Below are 14,680 nucleotides of genomic sequence, written 5' to 3' on the forward strand. Positions count from 1 at the left end.
AACAGCTTATATATTAACCAATGGGGACAACATATATTCACAGCATATAGAAAGACATCCCCCCCACCCCTCATCCCCTCCCCCCCACCCCTCCACACCTGCCACTTCTGTTTTTGTTGGGACCTCAGGAGGAGGGGTAGATGTTTACATTTCCTCCAGGGGAAGGAATTTTAGCTGCAGGGTCCAGTCCTTCTCAAGGGTCTGCTTCACGAGTGTGTGATCTGTACAGCGGCACAGGCAAAGAGCTTAGTGCTTCTCAACCTGTGGGTCGCAACCCCACAGGGGTTGCATATCAGATATTTACATTATGATTCATAACAGTAGCAGAATTAAAACTGTGAAGCAGCAACAAAATAATTTTATGGCTGGGGGTCACCACAACATAAGGGTTGCAGCATTAGGAAGGCTGAGAACCACGGGAACCTGGGGCTTTGGAGGCTAACACTCGGCTGACTGCTCTGCAGACATCACTAATGATTTCATCTTTGAACTTGTGCTTCATAAGGGAAATCTGATAGGACAAGGGACCACGTGCTTGTACACAGAAAATACAGAATGCAGGCCAACCACAAGTTTTCCCTGTTCCCTCAAATGTAAAATGCTGGTGTCCCATGAGCATGGAATGCTGAGAGCCCACAATGTATGGACTTGAGCAAACTCCAGAGATGTATGAGGCAAGTATGCTCCATTGACAACTGAGGAAGCAGGACTTGACTAACCAGAGGCCATGGTCTCCATTCAACCAGAACTGGCTTTGAACCTAGTTAACAGCAATTAAGGATGCCTTCGTGTACTCTCTTACTGGTGGTTACTTCCCAGAATTCATTAACTGATGACCTGAAAATGAAGACCCAGAGGGAAAGGGCCTTTTCCGGGCTCTTTAACACAGCACGATGCCAAAGGTCCAGTGTTGGCATGCAAAAGGAACACATATCAAGAAGTGGAATAGAGGGTGCTTTGTTCTGTTTCCACTGTTCCAGTAATGACAAAACACTACACATATATGAGCTGTAAAATACAGACAGTGCAGTATTGTGTGAGTTAAAACCTCTTTGAACTACATTGCAAACTGATGTTGCAAAATAGATAAATTGTGATGTGTGTGATGATAATTTGAAACATTTGTTTTTCTTTACTTAGAATATTAAATAACACATAAAAATGCCATGACAGTTCCAAAGACAGAATGCAGGAAGACATAGCTTTTTATTTTGTACCACCTTGACAATTTTTCCTTGTTTCATTTTAAACTGGGACCAGCAGATAATGCATACATCTCTCTCTGACACCTATATATTAACCAATGGGGACAACATATATTCACAGCATACAGAAAGACATCCCCCCCACCCCTGCCACTTCAGTCCCATTCAGCTTTCTGAGGCCAGTCTCACTGGACCTCTCCTCTACTGGGCTCTGTTGGTTCCTTGCCTTATCTCATCTGGCAGTTCATACTCAGCCCTCCACTTCTTTGAGTTCTATGTCTGTGGAGTCAATCAACCACAGGTGAAGATACTTGAAAAACCTGCATGTGTACTGTGCATGTGCAGACCTTCTTGTTAATCCTTTAATATAGTATAATACCTATTTGCTTAGCATTTTAATCCAGAGGTGAGTTATAGGTCAAAAAGAGTGTTGGTTATATGCAAACACTATACCATTTAACTCATGGAGTTTGGCCATCTGCAGATCCAATAGCTGTAGAGGGACTTTGGAATGGCATCCTGGGGATGCTTAAGGATGACTCTGTGTCTTCCTCAGGGGACTACCATCCATCAGTTTTGAAACTGTCACCTTCCCTAAAATGTCTGTCATGAAAGGCTGGGGGTAGACTTTACAATTTTTTAGCCAGCTGGATGGGCCAGAATGCCTGGGCCTTCATAGAAAGTAACAGTGAACATAGAGATTTCAACTCTCCAGGGCTAGCTAAGTCATGAGGCAGAAGAGCAGGCTCCAGAGACAGCTGTTTTGTAAATGATTTAATGTTTCACCCCCTCAGAAAATCTGTCCACAACTTCGTGAACCTCCAATAACTCCCTCTGTGGGAATTCCCTGAGACTGCTCACACCCCACACCTCTAATTCCTCATGGCAATTCCTTGCCATGATCATCATCTTTTATATCTGGTCAACTCTAACTTGAGCTTTATTTCTCCAAGTAGATTCTGGTAACATCACAGACACAGTAGGCAGGAAAAAGTAAGACGTTCACATCCAGCTAAAAATGTTAGCAATGGTCACAAATGCAACAATTACAAGAAAATATTTAAAAATCAACGTGAACACAACAAGCATTCACAAAGAAATGCATCTCACCATGTTAAACAAAGATGCATCTAAACTGCATGTTGGCTGCGCTGAGGCCCAAGCCTACTCTGCTGGGCTCCGTGTTTCATACTTTCTTGCCCAGTAGCTCTGCAGGAACAAACAGATAGATTGATTGCTTGCTGGAGTCATCAGTTTGAAATTCATAGAGTGGTCAGGATGGCTCAGGGGAGCTGTGATGATGGGTTCTGAAAATAGTGACTGTGCACCACAAATCAGCCAAGACAGGACCCTGTGCTCCCAGGTTAGAATATCTTCTGCCTTCCTGACGGGTTCCCATGACTGTGTTGTCCCATTGTGTATCGCACTTTGATGGTAACCCCTCTTACCACCACCGGCTTGTCACAATACCTGTTCAAATGGAATCCTGCCAGATCTCCTTGTTTGGGTGTCACGATTATATAACATGGCTACAGCCAGTCTTGTGAATTGTTGTGTCATGTGACTTATTTAATACTGTAATTGACTCTTTATTTCAGATTTTTTCAGGCAAAATGAGATTAGAAAGACAAAGCCATCTGAACAAAGAAAAAGAACATGTTTTGTTTTTGTTTTTGGAGGAGCGGGGGTGTTATAGTTCATTTTTACTATGTGTCTTTCTTGAGGAAGAATTTAAAGATAAAAGATAGCTCCGAGTTATGCATAGGAAAATAAGTAGTAAAACATCCCGGGGCTCCTCGGGGCCTCTTGATTTCTCTGCCTACAATATCCTTATTGCAGAGCTGTTCACAAGGCCAGCTGGAAGACCTGGGCCCCACTGTAAACTGCCCTTGCTTACCTGCGCCTAGCTTTTCCTCGCGGCCACCAGGGGGCCGTCTGGGTGGAACTGGATTGGAGACGCTGCAGCTTTCCTCCAAACCAACCAAAACATCCCAAGGCAGCTTTGGACCAAAGCCCAGGAACACGCCTGCAAAAACAACCCTCACTCGAGTCCGCAAGTTCTTGGTGCGGCTTCATTCGGGGCGAGGAATAAAACATAGATTTCTTGCGAAGAATCCAAAGGGCAACCGAGTCTGTGCTGGCCGAGGGGAAAGGCAACGTCTTCACCCAAAAGCTGGGATCTGAAGCTTTTTCTCCTCAATCCGGAATTCTTTCTGCCCAGGCATGGGGCAGCTTCGGATTCACCTCAATTGCTAATGCAGTGGCCAGAGGTGCCGGCCTCTCAACCTTCGCCTTTCCTGTGGACGGCCAAGAGACGCTGCAACAAAACTTTAATCACCCGTGGGAAATCCAGAAAACACTTTTAAATAATCTAGACATTATTCCCTCTGTTCAGTTACAAGTCAGGCAGGCTCAGGGCGCTGCACTGCGTTACATGAGTGTATTGAAGAAGTGATTTTAAGGTATTTTTAACACTGCAAAAGAACATAATTGTATTCTGTCCTCAAAGTAGTTTTGTCGCAACTGTAACTTCCCACTTGCTGTGTGTCTCTGAGTACTCGGCATTTTTCCAATAAAACCTACCTCCGAGGCGCAGTCAGAGACGGCCCGGGTCATCTGGAGCAGAACTCCAGTCGCTCGCTGTGTTTTCTCCTAACCTGAGTGCTCGGCCTTCCCGGACTTGAGGTACGGACATTTCGGAGTTGTGTGCTTGCAAGAACAGAACCTTTTCAAGGGTAAAGATTATTTTTGTATTCCGGTTTTATTTGTATATTTCCAAGACGGAGGCAAAATGAGGCGTCTCTTTAAACTCTGCTTGTGGAACCAAACCGGCACACACTCCCAGGAAAGGATAATGGGGTATGCGAGGGGGCCCCCGCGTCTCGTTTAGGGCAAGCAAGGTATTGTCCAGCGGTGTGGGGACTGCATAGCGTCCAGAGCTCCGGAAGGATCTGAGCGCCCCGTGGTCTCACGCGCGCCACAAGTGGTTTGGGGGCGGAAGGAGGAGCGCGGCGACACCTGCCGCGCTGTCGGGCGAACCCAGAGGGTTGAACTCCTGGAGGTCCCCTCTATCTCCTGTCATTCACACTCCCCACCCTCACCCCCACACACTCCTGCCTCTTCAACTGCAGGAATGACCGCCCAACTCCAACCTCCGCGCACCAGCAGTCAGGTGGGTGGGCGCGCGGCCACTAGACCGGCAGCTACGTGACCCCAGGGAGGGCGGCGCACAAGGCACTGATACCGCGAGTCACAGAGGGGGACGCCCGCACCTAGGCAGCAGGTGCACAGGCGGCAGCGCGGGACACCGGAGTGACGGGCCGCTCCGGCCGTGATGAGGTGCGCGGCTGGGAGGCCATTTCGTCGCTGCGCTCCTGGCGGAGCTGGGGTGGCCTGAGCCTGCCGCGGCTGCTGCGCGAGTCAGACCGGCTGGAGGACTAGAGGGGACGAACGATCAGCGGTCCTCCAGCCGGCGTGGAGCTGGCGCCCCAGTCCCGAGTAAGGCTGTGCGCCCGGACCCCGGGAGGCGGAGCCTCGGGCCCCGCACCTCGCCGCCCTCGCAGATCGCAGCGGAGAGGTTGCCAGTGTCCTGGGACCCGCGCCGCCGCCCTCGGTGAGGGAGGGTAGTTGACAGGTCGAGGGAGTCGGGCTCGCCGGGTGGCCCGCGCAGCACGGGACCCCGCGGCGGAGGGGGCGGAGCGGGGAGGAGACTGCGGCTCGGTGGAGCACGGCGCAGCCTCGGGCGGGCGGGCGGCCGGCGTGACGCGGCGGGATTAACTTTGCATGGCTAATTCGAGCACCGCCGTGGAGGCCACTGGCTGCTCGGCCGCAGCTCGCCCGCACGCCGCCTCGGGGCGCCACCGCGAGGCTCCAGCGCACGGGTAACGTGGCGCGGCGGGGGCGCAGGGTGGGCGGGGGGCGACAAGTCTGCGGGCCGGGCACGAGTGGCAGGCGCCGCGCGGTGTCCCTGCCGCGGGCCTCTGCGCCCCGATTCCTCTCGGGCTCGGGCACCCGAGTGCAGGAAGCTGAAGCCCGAACGCAGCTGGGGACAGGCTTCTTGTGAAATGGAGTTTGGCATCCTGGGCGCCGAACCCAGTGGAAGTTTCCATGAGGAGGAAGTTGTAGGACACCGGGGTTCAGAAGAGGCTGACAGGCGCGGGGGTGGGCAGTTTAAAGGGACTGTGCGTCTCCTATCCCCCTCTTTTTGCCCCTGCCCCGGAACTCGAGGGTTTGGAAAGAAGAAAGCTCCCGAATGTTACATGCTCTGGCCAGAGCCTGGCGAGTCTGCCTCTCACCGCCTCCGCGGGCTCGCTCCCTCCAGAGTCGCTCTTTGGTTTTACTTCTCTTGACGCAGCATCTTTTGGGGTCGCTCGGGTCGGTGGTGATCCAGGTGGTGTCAGCTGTGCGACCCCAAGATCGGGGAAGGCGTCTTTGGAGAGTTTCTATTGCTTAGTGTCAGTTGTCATTTTGGAGGAAGATTTCCCGTGACCATAGTGGGATTATTGTCGGAGCTAATTCTTAAAGCCTTCTGGTTTGTTTTTAAGAGGGAGCAGGCAGGGTGTGTATTCGTGGATTGTTTTAGTTTTTTAATTACACGCTAAATGTATAATTTGCCCCAAATGGGGAAAAATTTAAAGGGTTTATTAAGCATTCCTAAAGTGAGTCAAATAAAGAAAGGAGCACCTGGGCAGGCAGGTTCGGTCTCCCATACTGCCCTTTCCACGCGCTGGAGAACTCAAAGGCTTGCTGAATCAGAAAATAACATTGAATAACGCCCCCCCCCCCACCTTCGAGTGTGGTTGATCCTAGGGACTGGAGACCGGTGTTAAAGACTTGTTGTGAGAATGAACAAATTGAGCATTCCTCGTTAAATGCATGAATAGGAGAACTCGGCAATTTTGTTAAAAGATGAATGTATTAAGTACCGTAGATCTATTGGGAAGTGTCTTTATATGACTTGGCTCTGGCTTAGCTTTTTGTTGACACTGTAATGAAATGTTGCCGCGCTGTATTGCAAAGGAATAAAATTTCTTTTTGGTAAAAAATGTTCCATGATTCATTCTGAATATTCTGGATGACTGATCTCCCTAATTCACTTCAGCTTGTCATTTCTCGTTCTGAAAGAAGTCATACGCTGGCAACCATTAATGAAAAAGGTGCTTGAGTAGGAAGTATTTTGAACAGTGGCAGACTTTAGGGTGTTTTCATGCTGATTGGTTGTGCTTTGGTTGACCCTAGCAGAAATTAAGTAAAAAGTACTTTGCTTGGGGCATTTTTATGTGAAGAGATTGGTGGAGAGCAATTTATTGTTCACCCATGTTAAATAGATACTATTAAAATCCTATATTTAAATGAATTCTAAAGGTTTATTGTATACTCGGAGTGGAAAATCTGCTTTATTTTGTGAGTAAAAGTAAGTGATACTGAACACAGCTCCATAATTGTTCTTGTTTTTTAAAATGAAACAGTTCTTGTTGGCATTATAATGCAAAAGCATAATCTCGTTGACGTGGGGCTATCGCTATATAAAGTAACTGGCCTTAAGAGGGGAATAAATACTCCGGTTCTCCCCTTCCAGCTTCTTTGTGGTCAGTTCTGCTGTAACAAGAGATGAGCGGCTGCAACTTCCCTGTGACCCAGCCCCTCTGGGAAAGGTGGTTTGTTAGAGAAAGCCAAGGCCTCTCCATCCCTGCTCAGATGCTGGAAGGGAGCTTGGAGCCACCAGTGGGCTTCCATGTCTTCTGTATAGTAAGCTCATCCTTTTCGTGGACATGGGAGGAAAGGTGATGGGTCTCTTCAGCATCTTGCTCTAGTGTTAAGTTCCATGTTGCCTTCTTAGACAAACCTTTCCTTGACCACTTGAAGGGAGTCAGTCCTGCGTTCTCTCTCCAAGGCCTCTCTGCTTTCTGTTCTCCCCGCCCCCAACCCCCAGTACTGGCTATGATCAGAACTGACCCTGGGAGCCGATACTTGTCAGTTGATTTCCTTTTTGAAACTGAATTCTGAATATTCTAGATGACAGTGTGGCGTCTAGGAGGGCAGAAGTGTTTATTGCTTCATTTACTGTTGTTCTCCCTGCATCTGGAAAGATGCTTAGCCCACAGTAGGCACTAGGTAAATTTTAACTGAACAAATTAGAGGTTGTGCCCAAACATTGTCCTCCCCCAAATGCCTGACTGAATACTTCAACCATTGCCATTTTGGACATGCCAAAACCTTGTGAGGTGTGAACAGACATACACACACATACACAGACACAGACACACACACACACACAAACTAGGACTCAGTCTTCGCATGTTTCTCACTCTCTGGTGCTCTCTGTCTGGCAATAGCTGGTCTTCCTTTCTGAGTAGTTAATTCTCCAAGCTCCTCTACCAGCCTTGGCTGTATAGAAACATTCAACAGTGGTTTTGCCTTACATGTTCCTTGATCCCTTACAGTTCCCTTGATTGCTGGAGATACTGACCTTTAGTTCCTGAGTTTCCGCAGAACCTTCCTCGTTTCAGAGACCTTGTCAAGACAGAGAGTGAAACTGCAGACCCTGGACATCACTGAGTGGACACAAGGATTTTCACACTTGAGGCCTTGGGAAGGCCTCCGGCTTTGGCAGCTCAGAGTAGACCAAGGGCTTGCAGTGGGAGTGTTTAAACTAAAAAAAAAAAAAAATGTTGGTTGGAAGGGGGCAATTGGGGTTACTGGTGTAACACAACCTAGAAAAGTTCTTGGTGATCAATTAGAAATAACCTGCTCGTTCTTATGTGCTGTTAGCCAACCAGCCTTTGCCTGTGCCTCCTTTTCCCCTCCTCTTTCACAAACATATTGTGATCCAGGTGATTGTGAGGAATATTCAGTTATCTGAGTTTTCACACGACCAGAGTATGGTAAAGGCTCACCTAAAAATTATTACCAATGGCAATTCTTGCCAATTCAGACCACAGCGAAATTGTAGTTGATAATCATGGTAATTTATTTTGAAACAGAACCAAGTTTTAGAAATGTGTCTGAGGAAATACGTAATAAAACCCTGAAAAGCAGGGCCGAAGAGACAGCTGAGCAATTAAGAGTGCTTGATGATGTCACAGAAGACCCGGGTTCAGTCCCCAGCACCACGTCGGGCAACTCATAACTGCCTGTGACCCCATCTCTAGGGACCTGCTTCCCTCTTCTGAACTCTGGGCATCTGTACTTAAATACTCCTAGCTTCACACATATACGTGTATTGTAAAAAAACAGTAAAAGTAATTCTAAAAAATCCCACAAAATAATTAAGGTTGGTATTGTTAATAGTGGGAGGGAAGAAATGATCAATGTTTTGGGAAAAGAGGAAGGAAATTACACCAAAATCCAAAGGCTTACAGCTTTAGCATATTTAATTTAGTGCCAACTTCATGGTAGCCAATTTTACATAAAAAAGGGGTTGTGTCTGTCTGGAATTGGCATTGAAGAGAAGGGATCACGTGCCATCTGCAGGATGTTCACAATACCTGACAACTATTAAAAGGTCACATGAAACACCATGGGCAATACTTCAACAGAGTCACATAAAATGAAGTAGGGTTCTTTATGTCATCATGTCTTTAGCCAACTCTCAAGAGGAGAAAAATGCAGGGGCATAATGAAAAAAAGAATCCCTGTGTAAATTTCTCTGTGGAACTAAGCTGCTGTGGTCCAATGGTATGGGTTCTGGCATAGCCTCAATACTTCAATAGAGCTCAGAAAACTGGCAGAATGAACGGCTAACATGTTCACTAAGGTAACTTCCTCAAAGATCCAGTGTGTTGGCCTGACTTTTGTCTGGAGCAACTGGAGAGGACAGGGGAGCTGGGTGTTTGAAATGATCCTATAGCCACAGACTACCTGAGCAGGACCCACTAATGCTTTGTCCTTGATCTCTGTAGCTCTGTCTTTCAGGGTTTTCTGTTTCTTTCTCTGTCTAAATTGTGGTGAGAGCCTGTGTGTGACTTTTCCCATCCCTGACACCAAGCGCCTAGAAAAGACCTGGGTACATGGACACTGGTGTAACTGTGGTTGGATGACCAGGGGTCCGGACAGGGCAGTCATTCTCTTTCCCTTCCATGTCAGTATGAGCATGTCTTTCAACATGGCTTGGCCAAAAATGAATGTGTGGGTTACATCACGAGCCAAAGCATGTGACTGTTTCTGTGATTAGGACTTTAGCTTGTGTCAAAGCTGGATAAGCAGTTCATGGCAAGTTAGCCTCTTGTTTGAAAGTCATTTTCACGCCTTGATTTAGTTCCTCAATCTGCAGATATTTTTTCTATCTACCGTGTACCTGGCCCTGTTACATGCTTTGAAGTTCAGGGGGTAGCCAGTAACAGGTGGGACAATGTGCATAGATTAAGGCCAGGTATGCTACAGTGTGGTCCACTGATGAAACAGACATGCCTGTTGGAGTTTCTCCTAAGACATCTTGGCTAGGGGCGAGGGTGGGATAAAGTCACTATTTCTAAGAGCTGCCTGTCTTGTGGCATGGTGTAAATCTCACCAAGATTCACCCACTGATGCCAAGTGCTAAGGGCTGAAATGTATTCAGGCCAATGAGTTTCTGACAGAGCATGCTCATTTTCCACTTTAAGTTTCAGAACTTTCCTAGTGCTCAAGTTGTGGAACTTGAGCAGATACCACATCCAAAACACAGAGTTACAATCGCTTGCTTCTATATCCTTCCCTCAGGAATCTAGCTAGCTGAGAAGAATCGGAATAGTGATTGGCACCACTGCTAATGTTCTTGGGTCTCTAGTGCCCTAATTTCAGGGGGGCACTGGAGACCTTGTATGCTGGAAGCTCTTGGTCAGTGATAAACCAATATCTGTGATGAACTCTGCTACCTTTTCTAAATTGACAGTTAGAAGGGCCTGAACCCAAGAGACCTGACAGACTGTGTGTGTCTAGGGAAACATCCTGTGGCCCTTCCATCACCATGGCCACACATCCTCATAAGACACACCCTAGAATATATTCCCAATGGTCATAGATGTTCATAACACATTAAATCTTCACAATATGTATATCTAGTCTTAAAACCCAGAATAACCATATTTGAGGCTTTGACCTGAAAATATAACCTTGAATTGTTTGCTAGGCAATGATTTCCAAAAATTAAGTGATATTTATGTAGATGTTTTTGAAAGACCAAAAACAAAAGGGTGAATTCAAACTTGTGGTTTAAAGATGTTTCTGGCCTACATGTCTGAATTCCATTTTATCGTCTTCATCCATTTTATCTTCATTATATTTTCTTCTAGTTTTATTTTTTTTTCTGGATCCTGTTTTACCAACAGTTGCTCAACATGTACCAAACATGTTCTGCACTGAACACATATATATGTGTGTTTGTATATTCCCAAGGAAATATTGTCACCTAATGGTGGGGCACATACAACATTTAGGGAAGATTAGGCTAAACTCTGTTGTTCATTCAAGTTCCCAGAGCTCAGAGAGGAAACAATTGCTGTCTCCTGTGGTGAGAAGAGAGTTACAGGAGCCATGAGTCCTGAGTCAACGAAACCAGAGGGGGCGTGCAGGTAGGGGTTGCAGTCCCGGTGTGTGTCTCTGTGACAGGAGCATTGAGAAGCTACTCATAGTTTAGTGACAGACGTTCAGAAACCTCCAGAATATTCCAGCCTTTGACATCTGTTGCTCCTGAGCTCTCAGGAGGGTTCAGACACTGCCTTCCACCATCCTTTTGCTCTCTCAGGACTGTTTTCCTGGGGTTCAGCAACACGGGTCCAGCCAAAAGTGATGTTAACAACCATGCTATTTCCAACTTGTTCATCTTTTTCTCACATTTCTCTACTGTATGCACCAATGTCTCACCAACTTGCACGCCCAAGCTTGCAGAATCCATCTCTGTGGCAAGCGTGTGTCATGTTCTTACACACAGTGGCAATGATACTGCCCATGTCGTGGTATGAAACGCCTCCCACGATGATGTCCCAGACCATAGATCCTACCGTCTCTTTCTGTCTTGCCTCTGACTCTTAGATGTGTTAACAGAGCCTGTAATTTACTGTTAGCTTGTTTTGTTTTTTTTTGTCAATCATGTCTTGGAAATCCTGAGCATAGTAACTTAATATAAAAGTCTCAGCGTCTATTTTCATGCTGGTATGTGTTATGGACGTCCAAAGGTGAGGAGAGTAGGTAACTAAACCTATGCCATCACCAGATTCTTTGAGTGAGTGTGTGTTACATGCATGCATGTGTATTAAGCAACAAACGGCCAGCATTCCTACTGAGAGGGTGTGAAGTAGAGGTCTTGGCATTGCATTTTTAATAATCAAGTTCATTCATTTTAGTCTCTTACTGAATTTCATAATGAATGGAACATGTTGGCTTTTCATGAAAAAAAAATACAAACTAGCAGTTTGTATGCAATACTGATTGATACCACCACAGAAGTATTTTACAATGATTTTAAAGTCTTGTTACTTTAAAAATATAATAATAATAGTAATAATGTACATAATCTCTTGACTTATTTTCTAATGTTTAAAGTAGTAATTTGCAAAAGCCAGAGAATGGATCATCTGTTTTATTTCCATTTATGTTTACAATCCCATCTAAGCCTTACTATGATCTCTGCCTTCTTCCAGTACCTGCAGATCCTAACCAGTACCCTTACATCTGAAATGTCGCCACAGCAGGGAAAAGTAGAAGGCTGTATACTCTTGTCTGAACTTTTTTCCTTAAAAAAAAAAAAAAATGACCAGGGGAACTTAACATGGATTGCCTCTTTAAAAAATAAATAAACGATGACCTTTAAGATTGGTTGATTTATTCTGTAGTTCCTTACAAGGAATTGGGCAAACCTTGTAGGGTATGAAGTCCTATTTATTTTGGTTGCTAATTTTGTTGTATACTCTGTAGATTCATAATTTCAAGGTGAAGGTGTGCTTGGAAATGCATTCCATATGTATTCTTTGCTATTATTTAAGAATATGTTCTCATGATGGGCACACTGGTATTCATATGTAATTCCAGCATTGGGATACTAAAGTGGTTATGTTTGTTTCAAACCAGAAAAAAAAAAAAAAAAAAAAAAGGAAGGAAGCTGACAGATAGGAAGGAAGACAGGGGGAGGGGAGCAAGAGGGAAGAGGAAAGGGATATATTCTCAGGTTTATCATGATTGAAGTTTCCAGGAAACAAAGCTTTAAAGTAGACTAACCCCTCCCCTGGAGTCCATTCATTCATCCACCCATCCCGTATGATGTGAGTATCTGCCAGTACCAGAGTGATACAAAACACCATGACAGACATTCAAAATCTCCGCTAAGGAAGTGTGCAGAGCCTTCTGAGACAGTGTAGTGCAGTGTGTCTCAGTAGCAAGTGACATTAGTATGGGGGGGGGGGGCTGTCCTGTACACTGTAGGCTTGTCAGCCTTCTACCAACTTCCAAAAATGTTTCTAGAGTTTATAAATGGTGCTATAGTAAGGGCCACTGGCACAGAGATGAGGAGAAGCTGGACTGGGTGGTGGGAATGTGGGGATCTGTGGACCACTGGCACAGATATGAAGAGGAACCAGGACTGGGTAGTGGGAGAGTGTGGATTTGTGTCTGATTTAACTTGGATTCATGGAGAATTCAGCTTCTGCCTCTGTAATATGTAGATTCAGTACATGGTGTAAGCCTAGGATGACTATGTCCTGTCAAGTATTAGTATTCATAGTAACAGAAGTATTGGTACTGGACAAGCACTTATAGCATTGATTAGTCCTGTGATGGTAATGTGTAGCTAGGGATAGAGAGGATTCTGGACAGAAAGAGCATGAAATAACATGGGAAATGGGGATAGTGCAAAGCATTCAGAAACCTGTGAGGATTCTGGTGCACGCATGAAGGGCAGCCAGGAAGGCTGCTGGATCAAGCAGATTGCAGATGCTAGGACTTTCTGGGCCAAGGGAGGAAGACTGACTTCGCCTAGGCTGGTATATCTTGCCAGATGTCTTTGGGAACAGGTTTAACTTCCTTCAACATGTGAAAAAACTTTCTCGTCTTAATTCTCTTCATATTTTTAGCAGGCTGATTTTATATTTGAGGGAGTTTCAAATTTAATTTGAAAACAGGTTATATGTTAGATTCTCTTTAAGGTGTTTTCAGATGACACTTAAGGACTATCTTTCATGTCTTCACAGTTATGTGTGACTCTAAAGGACGTTGTACCTGGGAACCTGTGTCAGGCCAAAACACAGTTGCTCCTGTGTGACCAGAGAAAAATAATGCTGATGTTGTGTTAGAACTCATGATTTAGTATTAAGTAATGATATTCTAACCGCCTGGGATTTGATTCTTTAATCAAAATTGTAAATAGATGATGGAAATGAATGAATGAGTGAATGAATGAATGAGAAGATGGCATTATAGAAATACCACCTAATTACAATAAAAGCAGTTTGAATAAATCCCTTGGTTTATCAGAGCTTGAATTTCCTAGTCATAGAATGACTAATTAGATCATCTTATTTATCTTTAGTCCAAGAGTTGGAAGAGTTTTCTGTGCCAGTCCATATAGTGAGTATTACCCACTTTCAAGACATCATCAATTGAGGCTTCTCGGGTCTACAGCTCTGGAGAGTAAACAGCCTTAGATAACATGTAAGCAAATGGATATACCATATATCAAGAAAGCTTCATTTTTGAAACAATGTGGTGGCTTGAAGCTTGGAAACCTCTGGTGGTGCTCACTGCACTGTCTGAAAGAAACATGCTGTGAGTCACATAGGTAAATTTTTTTTGATTATCACTTTAACTGATAAAAAACAACCGGTGAATTTAATTTTAATCTATATTTTATTTTACTCAATATATTGGAAACATTGACATGTGAAAAGTATGAGGATGTTAGGGATGCATTTTAATTCCCTGCATCTTTTAAACAACATGATATATTAGAGATGTCAGAGAGCAGAAAACCAGAGCTGACTCTTGTATGTTGGCAGAGGTGTCTAATGTTTTTCCTGAAACATGTGCTTTGGGCTGTTCAAATGGTGCATTACATAAGTTAGATTTAAAAGATGTTAATTTTCCTAGTATTTATTTTAGTATTGCTTACTAAAATTGGTCATCTCTTTTTTAGCTATAAAAAGATGTTTGTTTATTTTTATCCCAATAATAAAAATCCTTTATCACATGTTCAATACCGCCCCCATAAAGAAACTGTAAGAGGCAAGGAAATACTAGGCAAGGAAAGAGAAAAAGAACTCCCTTCCTTCCAATTATAAATATATGCATTTTACCTTTCTGAAAACCTTGTTACTTCCTATTAAAATATTTTATTCTAAGAAGCCAGGAGGGCTGGGGTGATGCTCAGGAGTACAGTGTCTGCCCAACAGGTATAAGACTTTGGGTTCAGTTGTCAGTAACAGAAAGAGGGGAACAGACATGGCAACTTCTTCATGATAAAGAGAATCTCACTGGAGACACTTAAGAAGGAGAGATGGGATTCAGGCCAC

The 14,680-nt window shown here is 44.9% G+C and overlaps 1 protein-coding gene across 4 annotated transcripts in view; it reads left to right on the forward strand.

Annotated features, from left to right (window-relative positions):
* Positions 1–1,227: 1,227 nt before the first annotated feature.
* Positions 1,228–14,680, forward strand: part of Thrb (thyroid hormone receptor beta) — a 368,908-nt gene continuing 355,455 nt past the window's right edge. For 2 of the 4 annotated variants that reach the window (XM_028875678.2, XM_028875674.2), the window contains exon 1: positions 4,891–5,086. The gene's annotated coding sequence lies outside the window, so the exon portion shown is untranslated. Of the gene's footprint in view, positions 4,819–4,890; positions 5,087–14,680 lie in introns of those variants that run through there. The other 2 variants (XM_028875676.2, XM_028875677.2) reach the window with 2 other exon arrangements.

The sequence above is a fragment of the Peromyscus leucopus genome, chromosome 9 (assembly GCF_004664715.2).
Source record: "Peromyscus leucopus breed LL Stock chromosome 9, UCI_PerLeu_2.1, whole genome shotgun sequence".
Lineage (NCBI taxonomy): Eukaryota > Metazoa > Chordata > Mammalia > Rodentia > Cricetidae > Peromyscus > Peromyscus leucopus.